This window comes from Sebastes umbrosus, chromosome 8 (assembly GCF_015220745.1).
Source record: "Sebastes umbrosus isolate fSebUmb1 chromosome 8, fSebUmb1.pri, whole genome shotgun sequence".
NCBI classification, from domain to species: domain Eukaryota; kingdom Metazoa; phylum Chordata; class Actinopteri; order Perciformes; family Sebastidae; genus Sebastes; species Sebastes umbrosus.
This window is the reverse complement of record NC_051276.1, coordinates 15297407-15312078: the sequence shown is the minus strand read 5'-3', so window position 1 is coordinate 15312078 and position 14672 is coordinate 15297407.

Sequence of the window (14672 nt, the reverse complement as noted above, 5' to 3'; positions counted from 1 at the left end):
TTTGTTCACAAATGACAAACAGATCACTAATTATTTTACAAAATGACGTGAACGTTGTATCAATAAATTACAGCACGCACATTCTCATCCTCCGGCACACCCAGATGTTTTAATGATGAAAAGGTGCAGCACTAAAATGCTGGTGCTGCGCCTTATCATAAAATGTGATTAATTAATTATGAATCACACAGAGAACCTGATATGGAGAGGGCAGAAAAGAGAAGCCTACCATAAGCCATTTATGAGAAGTGCCGGTGCACAAGAAAAGGTCAGTGTACACCAAAGAGTAAAATATACGCCCCCAGTTTGGAGAAATAAGCGGGAGTACCGACACAGGAGCAAATCAATATACTGTTGTGGATGGGGGCAGCTATAAAACGTATTGTAACTGAGTGACTGTGGGCAGGGAGGGGAGCCACTGCGGACACTAATTACAATGAATGGCTGAACCTGTGCCTGATTAGGGCTAGGGTGGATGGACTAGGAAGTGTTGAAAGGGCGTGTGGTCTGGGGAGCAGCGATTGGTGCAGACAGCCAAGCCTAACTGAACATTCATTACTGGGGGTGGGTGCCATTCACATACCAGTCCCTGCGTTAGGGAAGGCTAGATCAGTTAAGTCGGGGTATTAGGAGGGCGACAGCTGCTTCTCAGCCTGTGTAGAGGTGCTGCTGCTGCATGTGGAGGCCTCCCAGCACTGGACCGGCATTTCCCCCACATATGATCCTGTAAAGGGCCGGACCAGCGCTAAAGCTCAGACCCTGGGAGAGTTTCACGAACCCCGGGGGAGTTTCACAAACCCTGGGCAAGCTAAGACTTTTAAATTACTATTTTCTTTGTTTTGTTTGTGTTAGTGTTAATAAGTGTGCCTTGTTTGTTTAGTCAATTCTACAGCAGTTTAGCCACAGTGTTGCCGGGGAGTAGGATTGTTTAAGGGACCGTTCATTCTATACTGGAAAAACAAAGTTTCTTTCGATTATTTCTGTGTTGTTACAATGCTAATTGGCATTGTATTTTACATCGTTGGAAAGCCTGTTTATTTACCTTCGCAATGATGTCCAACTTGTAAGGTTCATGCATTTGTTGGATGAGCAGCACAGCTGATTATGTGGGTAGCGACCAAGAAAAATTTGCCAAAATGCTCTGCCAATGGTAAACAGTGTATTCTCATAAGGCTACCAGGAAGCCTGCAATGACTGCCCTTCACCGTTAGGCCCACTTGCGCTGGTGTCAACAACACAGACAATCGGACCTTAACATGTGAAGGAATGTCATGTTCAGTGATGAGTCCAGGTTCTGTCTGAACGCTATGCTGATTGTTGCACCGATGGAGTAACAGCTTTTGGTGGGGGCAGTGTCATGGTGTGGGGGGCGGCATCTCCCTCACTGGCAAAACAAGGCTTCTCATCATTGAAGGCCATCTCAATGCAGGGAGATATCGGGATGAGATTCTGCAGCCAGTGGCGATCCCATATCTCCACAATCTGGCACCTAACTTCATCCTCCAAGAAACAACGCTCACCCCAACAGAGCCAGGGTTATCACAGACTACCTCCACAATGTGCAGTAGAGAGAATGGAACGGCCTGCCGAGCGTCCAGACCTCAACCCAATTCAACACTTGTAGGATCAGCTTGGACGTGCTGTACGTGTTAGAGTGACCAACACTCCATTGAGGAATGGAACGCTATCCCACAGCAACGTGTGACCAGGTTGGTGACCAACATGAAGAGGAGGTGCCAGGCTGTTGTGGCTGCGTATGGATCTTCCACCGCTACTGAGGCTCCTGACGGTGTATTAAATGAATAAAGTGTAAAATTGCCAATATGTCTTGTTTGTTCCTTGTTACTGATAGAGAGTTTAATCATCCAATCCACCAAACAACTCAAAACAAGAGTCAATACCAACAGGAGAATACACTGTTTACCATTGACGGAGCATTTTGGCAAATTTTTCTTGGGCGCTACCCACATAATCAGCTGTGCTGCTCATCCCACAAATGCATGATCCTTACAAGTTGGACATCGTTGCGAAGGTAAATAAACAGGCTTTCCAACGATGTAAAATACAATGACCATTAGCATTGGAACAACAGAGAAATAATCCACCAAACACAAGTTTCCAAACTTTGTTTTTCCAGTTTATATGCCGGTCGGCATGCACCCTTAAAGGTACAGTGTGGCGACCTGAAAATGAGAGTGGCCCTATCTGGAGCCAGTTGTTGTAAGAGTAGCGTAGGTCATTTGAAGATTAGCAGAGCCAGCGTGTAAAGTGTGTGTGTATGTGAGAAGTGAGTGGTGAAGCAAGAGAGAGAGAGAGAGGTGACGAGTGTGTGTGAGCGAACAAGTGAGCTAGTGGAGCAGAAGACAGAGTTAGTTTAGCTCTGAGAATATTTTTGTTTTTTAGTTTGTCCATTCTGGGCTACTGTAGACACATTGCGGTCAGCTCTGTAAAGAGGACCCGCCCCCTATGTAGATATAAACAGCTCATTCTAAGGTAACAAAAACACAATTCTTATTTTCAGGTGATTATACATTAATGAAAACATACTTATTAATATCATATTCCATTTCTGCCAATAGATCCCACAAAATGTTACACACTGGTCCTTTAAAATACTTTTGTTGTTGTTGCGGTGAAGTTTAATGAGTATTTGTAGTTTCATTTTCCTGTGTGCGGTGCCCTAAAGGCCTCGAGAGTCAAGTATGGTGTGATAAATGGCTTAATGCCCATCCAGTCGTTATTGGCCTCCAAGGGCGGCATCTGAGAAGAAAGCTAGGACTTTGACTTTCTCTAGTCATCTTGTGTGTACCTGAATGGAAGATGCATGAATTATTATAATAGAGGTGTTGCCTGTACTATCTATTCATTTTTGCTGTTTAATTACAGAGACATTTGTGACTATACTTACTCCAAAATCTAGGTTTATTACACTGGTGGCAGCAGTGGGATGTTTCTTGCTCTTGACCTTTATTAAACCTAGAATATAGTCACTTAAAATGTCAGAGGCAAAGGGTAATTCACAGGAACGGAGTAATTCGAACATTAATGATAATGGCCCTTCCACAAGTAGGGGACACACTGTTACAGCCTTAAAAGTGGCTATGGCAAGATGTTTTGAGCCATGTACCAGTGATGATTGGAGCAGGGCTAGCTTTATAGCTCGCCAACGCATGCACAATGAAACGGCAAGGGAATATGGCAATGCTTTATGGCGGCTAGCAACCAGAGTTTACCCCACAGCTGATAATTGTACATGTGACATGTTAGCAAGAGACCAGTTTATAACACACTTTGTGACCGGTGATTTTCATGTTAGTCTGCGGAGTGCAAATCCTAGCATCGTAGAGGATGCCATGGATCTTGCGTCAGAAACTTAGAAATTTAAAACAGGCTAATGTTACATCTGATGGTAATGCGAGGGGGGTGCTGGGGCATAAATCTAAAAGTGATGAACAAATGAAGTGCGGTTTGGGGTTGCGGAGGAGTTGAGGCAGGAAATGAAATCTCTCTAGACCACAGTTAACAATATACAATCAACCAAGTAGGAACAAAATCCCACTGAGCTCTCTGTGAACCCAGTCAGGGACCCCTGGGAAAGGGAAGTATTTTATGGGGCCTCAAACTGTGGAGCCAGAGGACTAGGGGTGGATGGTGGGGTGTGACAGACACATAAGACTTGATTGCCCATATTTGCAGGGGCAAGTACAGTAGGACAACTGCCCGCCTCTGCAAACAATCATGGTGGATAAAGTTACGTCACAGCTAAAATAGGTGGATCAGATTCCTGTTTATTAGTAGATAGTGGTGCAACATCATCTGTTATTCCAAAATAAGTTTGGCTTGACTCCACCAAGGGGGGATCGGAATTGGCCGGGCATTAGAGAGATGTTTCTGCAGCAAATGTGGAGGTATGGGAATTCTGGGAAAACAGCAAACAGTCTGCCTGTTTGATTCCCTAGCATTAGTTGCTGAATTCTTGCTTGCAACGTTCCTTTTCAGGAAATTCTCTTGAGGTGGAATAATAAAATGATGAAATGTTTCCTTTCCTTGTGCCAGCAAACATGGATAAGCCACGAACAGTCATAGTTCCTGATGCCACAGTAATTGGCAAGGTTGAAAATGCACTTGAAAAAATCCACTTACAGCCACTCTTCCAACCACAGCATGTAATCACACAATAAGCGACAGGTGTGGACGGTGACGCACACAATTAGTCAGAATGTGATACTTCATATTCAAATTTAAAAGGTGTTTTAAGCTGAGGCCTTGCTATTAGCTGTTGGGCCCGGCCACGTTTACACCATTTAAAGTTGTGTTTGGGCAGGTGATAGTTCTTCGGTGGACATTATTGTAGATCATGGTAACGGGGGAGAGGTTCTCCTCTGTTACAGAAAATGTTTCTAGGTTAGTTGACATGACCCATTGTCCACAGTGGTACATGCTGTACCAGGCAATGGCCTCCTGTCGACAAAGAGAAGCCTTTGATTTCAAGGCACATTTTCAGTACAACTCAGAGGAGGAGTTTTAAGGCTAGAAAAAGGGGTGTGTGTCCGAAACTGCAAAGACGGTTTAAGGGCCCTTATAAGGTCATGGAAAGGATTACGGAAGTCCTGCCTCGAGTAGTGCTAGTTGAGGAGGGCAGATTTGGTTGTGTATTTCAATAGACTCAAACCTTTTCATTTTCCTGCACCAGAAACCGCAAACCAAGGACAGAGGAGGCAGCTGGCAGATTCCACACAACCTGAAGCAAGTGGAGGTGCTGGGTGGTCTAGCATCTACCAATACATTAAAACATACATAAATAAAAAAAAACACAAAAATATAATGTTCAAAATTTACAAAAAATATAAAAATACAGTTAGTTAGAACAAACATTTGGAAAAAAGGGAAAAAAAAACATTTAAAGATGAAGTCTGTAGGTTTTATTAAGGTGGGGACACACCAACCCGACATCAAAGAAGTAGCGGCGACGAATTCCACGCCTTGAGTCACCTCATGTCGCCTTTGTCTTGGCTAAAAAGTTGCAATCGAACACACCGCAAAGACGACAGCCAACAGCCAACAGCCAACTACCGCATACGTTCTGTGCCTGCATGAGATGAAATAACTCTCCACACCAGCAAGTCGCGGTGGTCTGAGCGATCGGATCTCAATGCGTCTTGAGTGCATTCACACCTGTGGTCAGAGCTGTCCACTTGAGTGAAATACCAGGGGTCTCATTTATAAAACAGTGCGTAGGATCCATACTAAAAATGTACGTTCGCACAAAAGCCGAAAATGGCATGCGGCAAAAAAAATAATCAGACTTATAAAACTGTGCGTACGCACACCTGCAGGCAATGTTCTCTTTATAAATCACAGTCCACCTGGAAATGTGCACACGTGGATCAGCCTCATATTCCGCCCTCTACACGCCCACATTCAATGCAAAGCACCTCATGAATGTTTCTGAATGTGAACGAGCCTATTGATCAGTGGATCTTTACGGTGAATCACGGCGGCTCCTGAGAGGAATACCAAGAAAAGCAGTTTTTCTGGCACAGAGATCGAAGTGTTTGTAGGTGAGGAGGTCTCTGAACACTCTGTTCCCTCCTAATTCTTTCATTTACATCACGTAGTCCTCACAATGCCGGTGCATCCACCATGCAGCATGTTACGAGTGTCACCGCTGTGTTTATATGTTTACAGCAATCAGACTGATCCATTCACAACTTTCCAAAATGATCAAGACAATCAGTAATATCACCCACCTGGATATCATTAGAAAAAGGAAATTTGATTGGTGAATACAGTTTATTTATTTAAGTTTTTAAAGCAAGCTTGTCCTGCATTATGATTAGGACTGATAATGATAATGACCAGTGGCGGCTGGTGGATTTTTTTTTTGGGTAGGGCCAATCAATTTCAACAAACATCCTAGTACGATTCAATGCAAAAAAAGGTATCAAAAAGCGCTACTAGTGCTTGGCTGTTCCATTGTCATGCCGTTAAAATGGGCTGTGAGAGAAGAGAAGTGGAGAGAAGCGAGAGACGAGAAGACAAGATCACGCGAGAACTGACATGAGCCCTGACGAGAACAGAGAGAGACACACGTGAACGTGCGCGCGCACACCATGGGCCAAATCAGTTTGGCCCTCCCGGAAGTCTTTTTTACGGCGCTGATTGGATGAATTGTATGTCATTCATGCTTGTAATCATATATCTTTAATCAGTGATTGGCTGTACTGCTTATTAGACCCGCCTTCCTTGGGCCAAATCCATTTGGCCCCAGAAAGTGCACGTGCAGCAGAGCAGCTGAGAGGTGCACTAGCAGAGAGTTCAAGGAGGAAAGCAGATATTTGGCGCAGTTATCCTATTTTACAAATATTACGGGTATATTCCATAGGTCAAAAACACACATATTGACAATTTTTATAATTTTTATAATTTTTATAATTAATAATTTTATAATTTTTTTTTTTTTTTTTGGTGGCTCAAGGTGGGTGGGGCCAGGCCCCGTGGCCCTCTATTGGCCGGCCGCCACTGATAATGACGATATGGAGTGTAACGATTGTGTTAGAGCTGTCACTGGCTTTATTTCCACACTTTGCTAATTTACACAAACTATACTAGTGAAGATGTGCCGGGTGGAGGTGACTGGAGTAGGCAGAGTGTGTGTGGCGCACTGAGGGGAGCACTGGAGACAGTCTGATAGTTGCATCGGATAGCTGTTTTCATTTTGTCCACGTATACTGTATCTGTCCCTATCTAATAAACCATCAATAAATTAATAAGTTATGTCATGTTCACTGCAGCGATTTTACACACAACAACTTTATGAAAACTAATATCGTACTCTGCACACTATTAGAAGATATTATTAAAACTATTGGCGCTCTGTTTTGCCATTCTTTAATGCTATTTGATATAATCTTGGATTTCTACAACCGATGATGATGATTTCAACAGCTGCTCCACAGCTGACTGCGACTGTCGGTTGTCTGGCCCGATCTCCTCTGCGCCCCGAAGGTGGAGGGAACGTGATGGTGAGACAGCGCTGATGAGATATTGAGCGAAATTTGATTTGAGATTTGAGTTGATCTTTTACATTTGCAAGGTGCTTATGGAAAAGTTATGGCTCACGAGCACAAATAACACTGCAGTTTTAAATGTTTATGAAAAAGTGGATATAGGTATGAAGAGAACCTAAATGTGTGAGAGGCATCATTATACGTATAATGATGTTGCTCACATTTAATTTCTACAGTCTGGCTTCAATTCACCACCTCACTATCAGTTTCCCCTACCTCGGTGCCTCCATAATGTGCGTACGCATGCGTACCGGTGCACACATTCTCCCGTCAAGTTTGTTTTTATAGATCACAACTGTTGCGTGGGAAGAGGCATACGCACATTTCAGGCCCTGTTTTGCGCGTACGCAACAGTTATAAATGAGACCCCAGGTCTGAACAGGGCCTATGATTGTGGCATGTAACAGTTGTTTATTCTTCTATTACTAAAAAAGCTAAAAGAGCTTGTGAAACGAAGCGAACTACTGGCAGTGTAAATTCAAACAGAAAAATAGCCCTTGAAGGTATGTAGGTCACGTGGGCGCTCCCCAATGGACAGTTCCTCTTAGGGACTCACTAGAACAGTTTGGTCTGAAAACGCCTATTGCATGCAACAACCTCCCATTGTCCCAATACCATTTATTTTCTACTTCCGTATCAGTGTGTCAAACACCTTGTGGCAGTGTGCCAGACACCTTGTGTTTGACAAACACCTGTACACTTTATCCTGAACTAGCCTGTATGAACATGTCATGAAATGAAGCTCGAGATCAGTCATTATTATTCAATAATCATATCTTTATCAAACTGTTTTCATTTTTTTTTTATTTGACAGTTGGATACATTTTATAGAGGGGAAAGAGGGACATTTTGAGCAGCATTTCTATTTATTTGTTGCCACTGCCTGCAATAAAATTTGGGAACATTTATTCATATCTTGCACTGGACATGTTATAACATGTATTATCCAGGTTGATTCAATTTTATCTTTATCATTAACATCTATTTTATTTTAGTCTTTTTGAATCCTATATATATTTGTCTTTTTTTTTTATCTTTTCTTGTGTTTCATTTGTGTCTTGTCCTGATGCCTTTTCATGTAAAGCACTTTGAAGTGCTTTGTTGTTGAAAGATTCTTTACAAATAACTTTGCCTTGCTTTGCTTTTAACAGGTGTAGAATACATTTTCAGGTCCACTTTTCACAATTAAAAAGCTAATTTATGATTCAAATAAATAAAAAACATATGCTAAAAGACAACACTCGCAATATTCATCTATTTGATATGTATTAGCTACTGAAGTGAAGTCACAGATCCTTTCTCCGCCCTGCAAGGGCTCTTCAGGACACGTTAACAGGTTTCTTCAAAGCTACAAAAAATATAGGCTAAGCCGTTAAAGACAATAGATGGATGGATAACATCATATTCAGGAACAAGGAGGTAGAACTTGGCATTCGTTCAAGCATGTGACCTTTCTGTTTTATTACTTGACTGCATTATAAGCTAATTAGAAATCTGTCTATAAATGTCAGAAAAAACAATAGCACTAAATCATAATAATTGTTTGTTCTAAAAAGATAAGTCTTGTTGTGTGGGCTCAACATTGCTATAATGCTACAATATTGATTAATAGAGTCAGTGGTCAGTGCTAATAATATGTAATAATCAACAGAGTATATTTATTTAATAAAAGTTTTCTTGTCCGTGGGTGTTTTTAGTGTTTTGTAAGTTGGTAATGTGATTGTAAGTAGCTGCTGTGAGGCAGGAAAAAGAATATAATTTTCCATCAGTGCAAGCTGTCATTAACAAAATGGCTTTATTAGTCATAACCTGTGTGCCTGTTGTCTTATGACTGAGTGCAGAGGAGAACAAATAAACCTAAAACAGACTTCATCTTTTCAAGTTTTTTTTTTCATTGATTTTTTTTTTCTTTTATCCAAATGTTTGTTTTAACTAATTGTATTTTTTTTATATATATATTTGTAAATTTTGATATTACTAGTGCAGTGCGTATTTGGTGTGCCTGCTGTTACATTGTCCTCACTTATACACATTTTATCACGGTTACAGCTTTTCAACCATCTAACATTGATTTTGTACAGTATCTGTTTTTTGTTGAAGACGATGTATGGGAAGTCATTAAAGCAGAAGGCTAATCCACCTGTGCTCTTTCACAAAACGTGTCTCAATAGTCTTCTACTGTAAACTGTAAAGACTGGAAGCAGGTGGAAGCAGCTAGCCTGGCTCTGTCCAAAGATAACACAATCCACCTACCAGCATTTCTGAAGCTAGCTGTTTCAAACACATGCAAATTGTTGTCTATGTATCTCAGCAGGTAACAATTACAATTTCACACACCATTAAGTCCTAATAACAAGTGCAAAGAGTCAATACTAACTGTGAAAGAAAGAAAAAATAAAGTGGCTGATGTGTGGGATTCTTTGGTTTCTTATATGTACCATCTGCCATCATTTTGTATTTACCCAAATATAAATTCTAGATATTCTCAAAAAACACTGCTTCTGCTGGTTTACATACAGTATAGGCTATATCTCTCTCAGACTGAGATATTATACTGTATATAGTATTGGCTGAGTTCATTGGCCGACTTTACTGTCTTTCAGAAGCTGTAGCAGTTTTAGAGCTAGAGGGAAGATATTAGTATCATATGAAACTAAAACACCTACGGGATCCATTGGTACCGTGTTAGCTTAAATAATGCTCAAAAGTTAGACACAATTTTGGCGAGTAAAAACTGTCATAGCCATATTCACAGGGGTCCCTTGACCTCTGACCTCAACGAAAAGGGGTTCTATGGGTACCCACGAATTGCAGGCAGTTTTTTTTTTTAATGCAGAATAAATGTGTTATTTTCACCCATTCTAAAAATGGTGAATTTGAATATTTCTGCATACTGGGGTCCCTAAACACTACATAAATTGGGTATCACTGTAAAGATGAGACTTTTGTGGATCCAATGTGATACCAAATCACAGCATGGCTTTTTCTATGGTGCTCCTCAAGGTCTTGGTGTGTTAATGTGGTATTCTGGAGAGCTGATTGAGCATTTTTTCATAATTTCTCAACTGGTAAAAAAAAAAAAAAGGTAAAATTTAGCACCAAATCTGTGTAACAAATGGTATCGAGCCAAAAATTGCGACAACAAATTATGAGACATAATACAGCATGGGAATGGCATAATAATAATCAGAGCCTGTCATGGCACAACCAACACTTTTAGTGGACGTAAATGACGGTGCCAGCTTGCCCTAATAGCACCATTTTGCAGCCGGTGAGCAGGTGCCCTCAATACTGGACCAATTTCAGACATTGTTGTCCCTATTAATCAGTTAGACACAAAAACATGGGAAAATAGGGTCCAGGTTGAAAAATACAAAAGTTATTCTTTAAAGGGACTGTTTGTAACTTTTTAAAAAATATAAATATATATAAATCTACCGGGTCGGTGTCCAATGCACGCTCGCATATGCGCGCTCGCGTGTGGCTACGCTGCTCAGTCCTCTGCCTGCTTGCCTTCACTCACACAACGCGCGCGTTCTCGTTCACCTCACGTTCATGCGCGCGCACACTCCACACTGTAGGAGAGTTAGTTTAGCTCTGAGAATATCTAGTGAATATACAGTGGACGTTTGTGCAGAAATAAATGCTGCAGCTCCTCCAGACCAACAGAGGTTTTCTGTGTCTTGTGAAGTTACGGGGCTCTGCAGCGAGAAACGTTAACGTCTTCCTCCGGCTGCGGTCAGAGACGATAACGTTTCTCTTTGCTGAAGCAGGAAAAGCCAACACTAGGATCAGCATTGATTCATGGAGAGACCTTGGTCTGGTCAGCTAACATTACTGCCAAGCAGGTGAAATATAGAGTGATATTATGGTTTTAGCTGACGTGTGTCGCCTCACTGTTTTGAGCAATGCTCGTTGATGTCTATGTAGAGCGAGCATGCACGAGCCCGACACTGGCTTTCGTTGACTTAATGGTCACAGGTGTCGCTGTTAACAAGCATTTCTGAAAGTTATAAATAGTCCCTTTAAGTAAACTAACTGTAACTTGAACCATGTTGTGGCATTGTCAGACAGCAGACAGCCTTGATAAAGTTGGTATTGGTAATCATACGATAATCTTGATTGTTTACTCACTTTCAAGAAAGATGGGAGTGTCATGTGTTTGCATGCTGCGTTTTTAACAACCTGGTTGGCATCTCTGCAGGCTGGAAAATGCGGTTTGGGCACAGACTTACTGGAAACAGTGTGTCCAAAAAGATACGGAACATGTTCATATGAATTCATGAAAGGCTGTTGCTCATAGTACATAACTTTCCCAGGCTATTCAACAATAGGCTAATCAACAAATAATAAGTAATTATTTGGGCTGTCACAGTTAACGCAATAATAACTCAATGACGCAAATTTGTTTTAATCACAATAATTTCTTTAACGCATTATGGCAGCTTGCTTTGTTTAGGTTGTAGCGGGATCAATTTTAAAGCTAGAGTGAAGACAATGGCATCATATGAAACTATAAAACCTAAGGAATCCATTGGTACCAACGTCATACTAGCTTGTCGTGAAGGAGGTTATATAATACTCCAAACTTACGCTAAATTTTGGCGAGGAAAAACCGGCATGGCCATTTTCAAAGGGGTCCCTTGACCTCTGACCTCTAGATATGTGAATGAAAATGGGTTCTATGGTTACCCACGAGTCTCCCCTTTACAGACATGCCCACTTTATGATAATCACATGCAGTTTGGGGCAAGTCATAGTCAAGTCAGCACACTGACACACTGACAGCTGTTGTTGCCTGTTGGGCTGCAGTTTGCCATGTTATGATTTGAGCATATTTTTTATGCTAAATGCAGTACCTGTGAGGGTTTCTGGAGAATATTTGTCATTGTTTTGTTTTGGTAATTGATATTTAAATACAAAATATATACATACAATTGTATAAAGCAGCATATTTTCCCACTCCCATGTTGATAAGAGTATTAAATACTTGATAAATCTACCTTTAAGGTACATTTTGAACAGATAAAAAATGGACTAATTAATCTGCGATTAATCATAATTAAATATTATAATCAATTGAAAGGCCTTGTAATTATCATAACACTTCCCATCTTGCATTAAGTATACAGTCATATTCTGAAAAATAACTCAATGTCGCACAATTGACTGGTGTCAATCTATTCTCTGATACCTCTTCCAGGCTCTAAAAATTATTCAAACGACACAATCTGTGTCTCCTCGACGGTAATGACCACTAAAGCTCACGGGTGTTGTAGTACTTAGTGTCGTCGTTGAGCTGAAATATGGAAAACTGGAAGAATATGACATCTCAGAAACAACGCTAAAATACAGTAACACTTGGATTGTTTAATGATTCTGTGTTGATAAATATTTTTAATTTATCATTAAAATATACAGCAGCATCTCTTCACCTTTACAGCTACAGTATGTGTTATTGTGGAATTTGTAACTTGATGTCTTGGTGGACACTTTGTACATTTTATTGGTGGTATTTCACATGAGTCGTCCCAGCTGAAGCCTATGAGCTATGTGTGAGAAAGAATACTTTTTCCAAATATTGTTACTGCAGTGACCAATCTGCACCAATCTGCAGAATGCAGCAGAAAGGCTTCTGGCAAACACCGAACACAGATAGGCTTCGAGCTTACTGTTTGTCCTGGCTGGATAATATTGGTTTCCATTTTGTTTTAGAATTCCGTTTAGAAATCTATTTTATATATTTTGGATCATTCTGCATCAAGACTCCTCAAGCAAATATTGTAAATGTTGTTCAGGGCCACAGACCAGGCTCAAGTCAAAGAAATATCATGTTTTTATTGTTTTAGTTCCACCACAATATCATGTCACCTGAATGGAAGTCTGTATTAATTAAATCTCTATGTGTTAATTTATGTCAACACCCATCAGAGGTTACTGAACCTTTATGCAACGAACATTTTAATCAACCTGGCAATGATGAATGGCACTGTGTAAGTTAGGGTGGAGTGCAATTAAAACCTATTTGTTATAGAAAGGTATGATGTGGTCCTGTGCCATCTGGCATGATTTGTTTCTCTGTGTTGGAATACTGAGTGCCAGGTATTTTTGGAGCTTGCTTGATTGACAGGAACGGAGTGAAACATGGCACGCATGACGAAGTCAAAGGTGCAAAACAGTAGTTAGTTCACGAGGATTGCCTGGTATGCATCTAGGCTGTTTGGAGAAGGTATATCCAACAACAACACAGTGTAATTAGGGTATCACAGATTGTCTTATGCCAAGTATTTGAAGAAGACAAATGACACATGACGACAGATTATATAAACAATGTACTTTCCAATTTCAGTGCAGTCCAGGACATACAAAACGCCTGCTTGCCAGTAAATACATTTAGATGAGGAGATTAAGGTTTCAGTGGAGGCCTGCACAACAAACTGTCACAAAGCTATTAAGACAAGAGGCCAGAAGGTGAAAGGCACACTGATTTAGTATATAAGTACAAAAGTTAAAAAGCCTTTATTATTGTGGCTACATGATTAAGACCGGTTTGTGGTTTTGTGGACTAAAAGTTAGAGGGTTTAATGACTGCATTTTTGTAGGGATGGATGGATGGATGGATAGATGGATAGATGGATGGATGGAGACATGGCCCCACCCCAAATCTGCTTTACTCATATCAACACATGCGCATACTCTCTTTCTCCTACTAAATACATACATGTAAACTGAAAAAGACTTACTCAGTGATGGGCGCTACACGCTACTCACTCCAAAATTAGCTAATAGTTAGTTTAGATCAGTAAATTTCTCAGGTCACGTTTTGTTTTCTGCAAAGGTTGCGTACAGAGCCGGTCCTGACCCATGAGCCATGTAAACCATTTGCCATTACCTGACACCCCAGTGCTCCTACTACAATCCTCCCTCCTTTAAAACAATTTGCTCCATCTGTTGGTCTAAGAATAAGTAGACTTATACAGAACACAATGAATAAACAAACATTTATTGAATAGAATATTTTCCATAGAATCTTAAGATATGTGAATATTAACATTATTTTTTTATTTTAGAAAATGTAAAATGTAGAAAATAATAAAATATAACACTGAGCTTTGGCTCTGCTGCCTAAAAGGACATATTTTGCAATTACTTGAAAACAAATGAGCTGGAAATTTGGTCTGAATGGGTCGACACTTTATAGGCTACTTTTTTCAGTAATTTTGCTTTTGTTTAAAGTTACTGTGAGGAACTTTTAACTGGTAATAAAACAGTGTCAATGTAACACCATCAGCAAGAAGATTGCTGATGGTCTCATTTACTAATGTAGGTCATATAGAAGCAACAGCAATCTTCTTGCTGAGAAACACTACCACTTTTGTTCACAGGGGTCGCCAAAATTAACACAAAATGAAAGTTCCTCGCATTAACTTTAAAAGTCCAGTGTGTAGGATCTGGCTGTATCTAGCGCTGAGGTGATGACATTGCAACCAACTGAAGCCTCTCCTAATTAGCCTAAATGCCCCATTGAATAACACTCTCATGAGTAACTCACATACTGTACATTTTGTTACATGCGTGTATATGACCAATCATCTGTTTCAA